Below are 10,083 nucleotides of genomic sequence, written 5' to 3'. Positions count from 1 at the left end.
CATATCCGTGATCTTCAAGTCGGCAAGATGGAGCTCTAGAAAGATGCCTGAGTTTCCAACTTGGATGACCGTTTAAAGTTATTTTTCCCCAGTCGGAGCTCATCTCGTCGTCGTCGTCCCCCGTTCCCAATTCCAAGTTGTTTTGAACGCGGCATATATTCTGGGGTTAGATCACACACTGGAGAAGTGGGGGGGGGGGGGGGGCCCAGGACCGAGTTTGGGAAACCCTGTAATAGATGAGAATGGGCAATCAGCAAACATTCGCCCAGACATGTTGCAAGTGTTACTTTAAACTCATTCTTCTGGCTGCTGACGCTGTTGGGGTTTGGTTGGCCTAAAATTATTTATGTCTAGCTTTTTCTCCACATAAGAGTTAGAAGGGATGCATATTGCAAAAAGGAAGTGTGTGTTCACACACACACACACCATGTTAAGTTCCAAACTGGTTTGATTTTAGGCACAAATACGTTACTCAAGGCAGTAATGTACAATGGATGAACCAGAAACATGTGTGACCTTCCCACCAATCATTGTGGTTCATCCAGTGATTTACTGTATGTTCCACCACATTATTCAGCTACATACCTCAGGATACGTCATACAATGTTTGTTTCTCGACTGAAACATGTTGAATCAAGTGTTTGTTACTCATGACAACAAACAGTACAATGCCTGTGTTTATACACTCTGAAAAAGTTCTGATATTATTGGTCAAAAGACCAATTGGTCAAAAAAAGATCCGAATTGGGCTGCCTGTGTAAATACAGCCATAGCCTTGAAAATGTGTTTGCATTGTATTCCAAATATTTAGCACCCTCTGAAGTTGACACTGTCGTCAGAACTAATTATTACTATACAATTTATTATTTTAAGACCTTTCAAAAAACCTTTTGATACAGCCTTTTAAAAAACAATTTCTTGACTCCTCCCTGGCACATATTACCAACTGTGCGCAACAGAAGCGATGGCTAAATAGTTCCCATTGCTGCCTAGTTATCCTCCCCTGCATCCAGTCCTAGCCCCTCTCACTATGCCCAATGCCCCAGACCACAGGCCCTAGGAGGAGGAGCCAGACTCAAACAGTTTGATGACTATGGACTCCTCTGGCTGGAGCCTCAGTGTTTCCAGGGAGGTGGTGCCAGGGCGGTCCATCCCTGTGCTGGTCACAAACACCCCGGCAGTGGGAAGGCTGGGAGCCCAGGCTGGGACCAGGGCTTGGGCCTCGGGCCCCAGGTTGAGCAGCACCACAAAGTGGACACAGCCCAAGGAGCGCAGGAAGGCTAGCACAGGGGTCGACGGGGGGGGGGGGGGGGGGGGGGGGGGGGGGGGGGGGGGGGGGGGGGGAGTTGGAGGAGTGGGGGGGAGGGAGGTGGTGTTGAAGGGGAGCAAGTTGAAGCTCCCATAAATGAGAGACTCTTCTCAGAGGCAACAGCGACTGAGGGAGCTGAACAAGAGCCAAGGCAGAGCATTTGAGCATCCTCTGTTCCTGAAGGAAAGAAGGGAGGAACAGAGGTGTCAAATGGAGAAACAGATCAAATGAAAAATCGGCCTGTCATTCTGAGAGACTTTCTGTGGTATAAACATACACCACTTGCCAGAGGTCGTAGAACCACGGAGCTCAGATGTGGTAATACTGTAGGTATGTGAAGACCAACAAGCTTGATATTATTCTAGACTAAAATAGCCCGTTTGGACTACAAACCCCAACAGAGTCGTTCAGTCCATTGGTCTTATCTGCCTCATGTTCCCAGCTCATTTCTGCAGACACATTCTTCACCACAGAAAGAAAACGATTCACTGGTGTTGCACTGTACTAAAGCATGAGCACATCAGATGCAGGTAGTCTGTATTGCATCCCTAGGACTCAGGTCTCTTACCGGTGAATGGGTTATTTCTTCTCCATACTTGACAACAGGTGATCCAGGTAGTGTCATCATCTGAACCAGGAGTATTCTGTGCAACACCGGTGATGCTTCACCGCCCACCTGGCATCACACACACCGTATTGATGTAATTTTGCAAATAAGTAGTTGGACACCATCCTCGCTAGCCTGTGAAAGAACGAACAGAAAGAATGTTGGGTCATTACCGTCCAACTGGGCCAAATTTTGCCGTTGGATGTTGACAGGTGTCGCTCCACAGCAATGGCCACTTCCTGTCCGGATAGGCGGCAGTAGTGACATCATAACTAGCTCCACCAATGAGATGTTGGCTGATGTGCTAGAGGTATTCAGGGCAGGTGGAGACTGTTTCACCACTACAATCCTGCACAGATGACACACGCAGGTTACATTCCAACTTCAACCACAACTAATTTGCTATAAAACATTAACTACATATTCCTCAATCATAACAGATTCCTTACATATATCAGCCAATATTAGTGACTAAAACACAAATATAATTTTGCTTAACACAGGTATGACAGTACATGTAAGCTGTGTATCATTTGTTCTGTATGTTAAGTGTTAGCAGTGCCACAGCACCTCTCATCATCTGATGTGCTGAACATCAAATCAAATCAAATTGTATTGGTCACATACACATGGTTAGCAGATGTTAATGCAACCCCCACTTGGTCAGGGTCTAAAACGAACAGACATGAACAGACAATATAACGTTCAGTTAAAAATCTGTGCTTACATGAACTGGAAATAAATTGGTCTGGCTTTGATTGGTTGGCAACCAATTTTGAGCATTGTTCAACAGTCTGAATATGCAGCGTCTGTCACAGATCCAAAATCCTGCCACACCCTGTTCCAACCAAAATCTGAGTGCATAGTGGGGTAACAGAACTATTAGTAAAACTCATTCAGTCTACATAACAATTGAAACCAAGATCTAACAATTCTACTCATCAGTGGTGTAAAGTACTTAAGTAAAAATACTTTAAAAGTACTACTTAAGTGGTTTTTTGGGGTATCTGTACTTTACTATTTACATTTGTGACTACTTTTACTTTACTTCATTCCTTAAGAAAATATTGTACTTTTCACCCCATACATTTTTCTTGACACTCGAAAGTACTCATTACATTTTGAATGTTTAGCAGGACAGGAAAATGGTCAAATTCAGGCACTTATCAACCGAACATCCCTAATGCCTCTGATCTGGCGGACTCACTTAACACATCTGTTACTCGTTTGTAAATTATGTCTGAATGTTGGAGTGTGCCCGTGGCTTTCCGTAAATAAATAAAAAACAAGAAAATGGTGCCATCTGGTTTGCTTAATATAAGGAATTTGAAATTATTTAATAATTTTACTTTTGATACTGAAGTATATTTTAAACAAAATACTTTTACTCAAGTAGAATTTTACTGGGTGACTTTTACTTTTACTGGAGTCATTTTCTATTAAGGTATCTTTACTTTGAGAGTTAGGTACTTTTTACACCACTGCTACTCATGCACGACCTATCCTATATGTATTGAGCGAGAGAGGTCAGAATGCACAGCAGAGTCGTTGCCTACTGAGTCTTGGGGTCCGAATAGGTCCAGCTCACAGAAGTCAAGCAGTACTTTGATGCCTAAAGGGGGAAGACCATGTGAATAGTGGATCAGAACATACGATAAGTTAAGTGCATCTTTCAAGAGCTCTGGAAATGTCCTTGTGAGGATACAGGCTAGATGGCCTCAGTTTAGATCTGGCATTAGTTGTCTTGTTGTAAGGGCAATGATGTTTTGGGTACATACCTGCTTTGTGGCTCTCCATTAGCAGTTGTTGGATCTGAGGCACTGTACCCACTCGCTCATTGATCTCTTTGAGGTCCGGAGGGGACGCGTCCCGATGAAACAGACCCTCCAGAATAAGAGCCCCCACACCCAGGTAGCAGCTCACACACCACAAATCAACTCAGAGATTAGCTTTACAAACAGAGGTTCCCCACACACTAAAATGGTGCAATGTCAATTACTTGACTAAAGTCCATAAAACAGAGAAAGATACTGTTAGGTTGAGATAATTGTACGCAACAGGACTGAGGCCGTGTGACTGGTTTAAACATACATGAAACAGGAGAATGAACGAAATAAGGGAAGGTATGCGAGAGTGTACAGAGTGGAAATGTGAAAATGCACAGCATGTTTATATTTGACTCAGTGACCATTGGGCCACAATAGTGGTCTACAGCTGACAGACATACCGGTATTGAATACTGTATCAACCAGGAAATGTGTTCTCGGTGTAGTTCGGGAAAAAACAGCAGAGGGCACCCTACTTCCTTACATGGTTGAACTGCATGTACAGTTTGCAAATGTCAAAGCTATTTGGTGCTTTGACAGTGGTTCAAAGGAAGGACTTTAGTTATGATGGTTAGAAGAGTAGAGCAAGGAAGACCCATTTAATTATTATTGTGTTTTGCAACTTTATTCTATAAAATGTTAGTGAATTCACATCCTGAGACTGTCGTGTTTAAAGGCTTATTGGCCTTTAACCAGCGTTTTCTATGGATTATCTATGGTCATTTGTGATGAATAAGTAATTAGTGGGAGGGGTTATTAATCCTACACTGGGAAAGTGGCGTCAACACTTCCGTATCCTGTCCCATACCACGAGATTCTGGCTCGCAGGCCTAATTGTTCCAATTCATCCCAAAGGTGTTCGATGGGGTTGAGGTCATGGCTCTGTGCAGGCCAGTCAAGTACTTCCACAACGATCTCAAACCATTTCTGTACGGACCTTGCTTTGTGCACGGGGGCATTGTCATGCTGAAACAGGAAAGGGCTTTCCCCAAACTGTTGCCACAAAGTTGGAAGCACAGAATCTTCTAGAATGTCATAGTGTTAAGATGTCTCTTCACTGGAACTAAGGGGCCTAGCCTGACCATGTAAAAAACAGACCCAGACCATTCCTCCTCCACCAAACTTTACAGTTGGCACTATGCATTGGGGCAGGTAGCGTTCTCCTGGCATCCGCCAAACTCAAATTCGTCCGTTGGACTGCCAGATGGTGAAGCATGATTAATCACTCCAGAGAACGCGTTTCCACAACTCCAGAGTCCAATGGCAACAAACTTTACACCACTCCAGCAGATGCTTGGCATTGCGCATGGTGATCTTACACAGCACCCAAATTGGCCGCGTGCGTGCACCATCGTGCGCAAATTGATTTTGTCCCCCCACACCAAACGCGATCACGACACACAGGTTGAAATATCAAAACAAACTCTGAACCAATTACAGGTCGAACAAATTATAGGTCGAAAAGCATTAAACATTTATGGCAATTTAGCTAACAGTTGCTAGCTAATTTGTCCTATTTAGTAGAGCTTGCTTTTGCTAGCTAATTTGTCCTGAGATATAAAGGTTGAGTTATTTTACCTGAAATGCCCTCTACTCCAACAATTAATCCACACATAAAACAGTCAACCATATCGTTTCTAGTCATCTTTCCTCCTTCCAGGCTTTCTCTTCTTTGGACTTTATATGGCGATTGGCATCTAACTTTCATAGTTACCATGACGACCGAACAAACTTAGTTCATCTTTCAATCACCCTTGCGAACAGTGTGGGTGCAATAATTGAATAACATGTATGTTTACATTTATTTTGCGACCCGAGCGGTGTGGTCAGCATGCTAGTCTTGTGTGCGGCTGCTCGGTCATGGAAACCCACTTCATGGAGCTGCCGACGAACAGCTCTCGTGCCGACGTTGCTTCGAGGCTGTACTCTGTACTGAGTGTTGCAACGGAGGAAAGATGATTTCTTATTTATTTTTGTCTTTTTTCTCTTCAATTTCGATCTTGTCTTGTCGCTGAAAATCCCCAACGTGCTCGGGAGGCGAAGGTCGATTCATGCGTCCTCCGAAACATGACCCACCAAACCGCGCTTCTTAACACCCGCCCGCTGAAGCACCAATGTGTCGGAGGAAACACTGTTCAACTGACAATCGAGGTCAGCCTGCAGGCGCCCGGCCCGCCACAAGGAGTCGCTAGTTGGCCAAACCCTTCACTAACCCAGATGACGCAGGGCCTATTGTGCACTGCCCTATGGAACTCCCGATCACGGCCGGGTGTGATACAGCCAGCGAACGAACATGGGTCTGTAGTGACGCCTCTAGCACTGCGATGCAGTGCCTTAGACCATTACGCCACTCGGGAGCCCTGGACAGACACTTTTTACACGCTATGCGCTTCAGCACTCAGGTCCCGCTCTGTAAGCTTGTGATGCCTACCACTTCACGGCTGAGCCGTTGTTGCTCCTAGACGTTTCCACTTCACAACAACAGAACTTACAGTTGACTGTAGCAGCTCTAGCAGGGCAGAAATCTGACGAACTGATATGTTGGAAAGGTGGCATCCTATGACATTTAAGGTCACTGAGCTCTTCAGTAAGGCCATTCTACTGCCAATGTTTGTCTATGGAGATTGCAAGGCTGTGTGCTCGAATTTATAAACTTGTCAGCAATGGGTGTGGCTGAAATAGCCAAATACACTAATTTGAAGGGGTGTCCACATACTTTGTATATATAGTGTATATCTAAGTAGGCTTTATCATGGATTAATTTACTTAATTTAGTTACGTTTGCTTTGTCATTTTTCGTGCGTTTTGTGCTTAAGGACAATAACAATAAATTACTTTCCCTGCGCACTTTCCCTCCCACTTTCCCTGCGCATGCACACTTTACATTGTAAAGACAGTCTATACAGTGCAGCTACTGTATTCTTGACCCCAATTTAACTCACCGTCGACACCACCTGGCACCTCGTTCTGGGCGTCCATGAACAGTGGGGGCTGTAGGCGGTAGAACAGCGCCCTCTGTCACCACAGTAGCCGCAGTGCGACCGGCTGGGGGCTCTGCACTTTGATGGCGATAGAGGCGCCCAAGCAAGGCCAGCCAACCCAAACAGATGACCAGCACTAGGCGGGAGTGTATTTTCCTCCACCCCAAGCCCGCCGCTTCGAGCTCCATCTGCACCTTGGACATGGGCTGCCCTTTCGGCGTCTCTGGTTAGGGGTCCGTGATCAGCAGCGGGACCGTCGCAGAGCAACCCAGACTGCCTGACATTCCAGGGCCCACTGCCACGCTGCCATAGCCCTGGTCACCATCCATGTTCAATGGAATTCTTACTTAGGCTCCTGAAATGTCAATGATAAAAAGGATGACAAGATTCCATAATTTAATATTATTTACATAAAACGAAAATATCAATTAATAGCTGATAGGCCTACAACTAGGAAACAATTCCTTACACTTTCAACGACTTCAACGGAGGTGTTACCAACGTGCGCCAACTACAAACATATATATTTTTTATATTTGGGTAAAATAGGCTACACACTTTTCCATATTTGAATACTTTTGATAAAATATTGCTTTCATTTTACTTAACAGCCCCGTGTAGCTATAACACACCCCCAGGGAACTCGCCTACCGGACAGGTGAAAACTGTTTACCATTAGGATACCGTGCAACATTCATACCATGCGTTTTAAAATCGTCCCATTAGCCCATTTACCTTGTCAGTTTATTTGAATTCTAACTCCATCCGTTAGCTAGATTAACCCACGTTTAATTTAACCAATATTTATCAGATGAAACAAATGAAGAAGACCTAGGCTACTGTCAATACTAATTACTGGAAAAAGCAATATTCTGGCCTGACACCAGTGGCGATTTTAGTATTGTAGCGACCCGCACAGACAGCGGTGTGTTATGTGTTAGGCTATTAGTGGGTTGTGTTGTACTTACCAGTGTTCGCGGGGTCCGACATGCCAATCAACCTGCTATCTGCCAATCACGGGAATGCCTGGAATGTTCTGACGCCGGGCATCCTGGCGGTTGGCGGAGTGGCGTGGAGGGTGGTTAAGCAGGGGGATGGAGCATTGGAAGTTAAAACCAGGTTTAGCCATTGTTCTTTCTCTTACGTCTGGCCTTCACATGAAAAGGTCAAGGTTGGCTTGTGGGGTATCTTTCATTTATTTTGCGTGGGCTACGGCCAAACAGTAGCCTGTGTAAAGTTGGTTTAATAAACCGTCAATTCATAAGCTCAATCCTCTGTATGGACAATTGTTCCTTTATGATCTAGTCAGGGCATTACATTGGTGTCAGAAGTGATCGGACCTTGAATCCACGACAGTGCGTGTGCTTGGCCGGTGAGCGCGTTCCTGTGAGACGTAGAGTCGCAAGCTAGCGCGAGAACGCGCTCGTTGAAAGGAGGAAGTAGTGTAACGACCCTGGGTTTATAAGCCCGGAAATCCACTCTGCCGTTGGTGCATTCTTTTACGGCACAGTCGATAGCGCGCTGGACTTCGGGCTAGAAGACCTGCTCCCTGCCAGTTTCGTTACAGTATTTAAATCTTGGTGGGGCAAAAAAAAAGTGGGATGCATGCCAGCAAAGCCACTACACAACACTAAACAGTACATTAATTGCACTATAACGGTGACAAACGGTGCCCAGAAACTGTTAGGGCCTGCAACCGAGGCAAAGCCAGTTTCAAGATGGATATTCAACGGATATTCCCGCTTTCAAACCACTTGAGCCACAGACTCCAAATAAGTGTCATGATGTTGGAAAAATTGTGCACAACATTGCACAGGCCTTATTTTCGCGATTTGGACATTAATTCACCTTCCAAAGCTAATAAATGTGGAAATGTGAACAGCATTTTGTATTCCTAGTGAATTAGTTAGGGAGCGTAAACAAAGTACAACGGGTTTTTTTACATTCGAATGTCAATAGCTCCTTGGTCATGTTGACCTACTGACTTCAAACAAAGTGCAGAATGTCCACTGGCTACCCTTATGTATTGCACACCCTTTAGTTTGTCCATTTTCATCTCACCCAATTTTACATACATTTTTCAGAATGTAAAACTTCAATAGCTCCTTGGTCATGTGATCTACTGGACTCAAACAAACTTCAGAAGGTGCACAGACAAGCATTATATATTGCACTCTTGTTTGTGTGCTGTAAAATCACGCAGTGTAACAAAAAAAATCATAGTTTTAAATTTCAATAGCTCCTTGGTCATGTCAATTACACACATAAGAAGCGTGCAGTGGATATACACCCATTTTGCATAACCTCTAGTCAAGTATCTTCTATATTGTTGTACATCAATATTAGTTTGACAATTAGGGGGTTCAGTCCAGTGTTGTGTTAACCCTTTTCTTTAATATTTATCTATAATAATTTGTCACACCCTGACCTTAGAGATCCTTTGAATTCTCTATTTGGTAGGTCAGGGTGTGACTCGGGTGGGAAATCTATGTTTATATTTCTTTGTTGGCCTAGCATGGTTCCCAATCAGCGGCAGCTGTCTATCGTTGTCTCTGATTGGGGATCATACTTAGGCAGCCCTTTTTCCCACCTTCTGTTGTGGGATCTTGTCTTTGTTTGTTGCATGGGTTGCGCTCCTAAGCTTTTCATTCGTTGAGTGTTTTTTTTTTTTTTTTGGTGGAACATTTTAATAAAGAAAATATACGCCTACCACGCTGCACCTTGGTCTTCATTTAACGACAGACGTTACATAATTGGTAGTTCTAAGTACTTATTTTCCCATTTTTTTTTATTTTGCCACAGTATTTAACAGTGGTACACAATAGGAGAGACACAGATACTATCTTCTTTCGTCGTTAATATCAACCATAAAGGAAAAGGGCAAAGTACGAGAGTCATGTTGTTCATTGTCCAAAGCAGGGATGGAGAGTGAGCTAGTGAGGTAGGCTGCAGTGGGTTTGCTGGTCAATACATATACTGAACATGTAACCACAGTAATAGTGGCCAGAAAATCAATGAATAAAAATGTTATATTGACAAATTAAACAGAAATTGTAAACCTTTAATCGTTTCCAACATGTCAGACACTTTACTTAAAATAAGTACAAAACATTTCACAGTGTTAACTTTCTCTTTATCCCTGGTTGATGTACATGTCAGAGCCTCTTCAGTGTGGATGGGGTATAGCATACATTTTCAACAACAACGACTGCACTTCCAGTTTGTGTTCTTTACTCTGTTGAACTCTTTTGTCTTCATTCCTAGGTACAGCACCACCGTTGGCATGCAAAACATTTCATCTGAAACAAAACAAAGCGGTGCACGTTATAAATAATATCAAATATCAATGCAGTATGACGA

General features: G+C 43.8%; 1 pseudogene; it reads right to left on the bottom strand.

Moving 5' to 3' along the window:
- Positions 1 to 1,056: 1,056 nt before the first annotated feature.
- On the bottom strand, positions 1,057 to 7,052 carry LOC129831619 (4F2 cell-surface antigen heavy chain-like; annotated as a pseudogene).
- Between the last annotated feature and the right edge of the window lie 3,031 nt (positions 7,053 to 10,083).

The sequence above is a fragment of the Salvelinus fontinalis genome, chromosome 33 (assembly GCF_029448725.1).
Source record: "Salvelinus fontinalis isolate EN_2023a chromosome 33, ASM2944872v1, whole genome shotgun sequence".
Classification (NCBI taxonomy): domain Eukaryota; kingdom Metazoa; phylum Chordata; class Actinopteri; order Salmoniformes; family Salmonidae; genus Salvelinus; species Salvelinus fontinalis.
The sequence above is the reverse complement of the archived record's forward strand: the minus strand, read 5'-3'. Positions and strand labels throughout refer to the sequence as shown.